Genomic DNA, 440 nt, shown 5'->3' on the forward strand with positions numbered 1-440 from the left:
TTGGGAATTTTTGTCCAATGCCAACGAGCGAATGGCAGGTAAAACATATCCTTTACAACAGCCAAGATAACCTACAATATACAAAGCCAGAAGTCTATGCATCAAAATACCTTCAAGTCGCCTCCAGGGTGTTATTCCACGTAGTCTCCGTCTTCGCCACAATGAAAAGATAAGATCAGTCTCCTAACACGCCTTCTGCAGTAGGCACGCGCGGCTCAGCAGGCACTGGCACTGACCCGCAAGAGGCACGTCCAAACCTCTTCCAATAGGACTGCGACTGAGAACCACGCAGGACACCAGGAATCCTTCAAGGTACTGTGCGAGGAGTCAACGTCCAAGGTTACTTTTCATGAGGCCAACAGTTTTACTCTTTTCCTGTGGTATATTGTTTATTACCGTTACTGCGCATTAATGAAGTTTGATTTGTGTGGAGCATCAAG

At 46.6% G+C, this 440-nt stretch overlaps 1 protein-coding gene across 1 annotated transcript in view; it reads right to left on the bottom strand.

Annotated features, from left to right (window-relative positions):
* The window catches only part of LOC119582223 (organic cation transporter protein-like), a gene marked incomplete in the record, with an annotated part of 25446 nt that extends 25138 nt beyond the window's left edge, over window positions 1-308 (bottom strand). The window contains 1 exon segment of the mRNA XM_037930454.1: window positions 111-308.
* Between the last annotated feature and the right edge of the window lie 132 nt (window positions 309-440).

This window comes from Penaeus monodon, chromosome 15 (genome assembly GCF_015228065.2).
Source record: "Penaeus monodon isolate SGIC_2016 chromosome 15, NSTDA_Pmon_1, whole genome shotgun sequence".
Lineage (NCBI taxonomy): Eukaryota > Metazoa > Arthropoda > Malacostraca > Decapoda > Penaeidae > Penaeus > Penaeus monodon.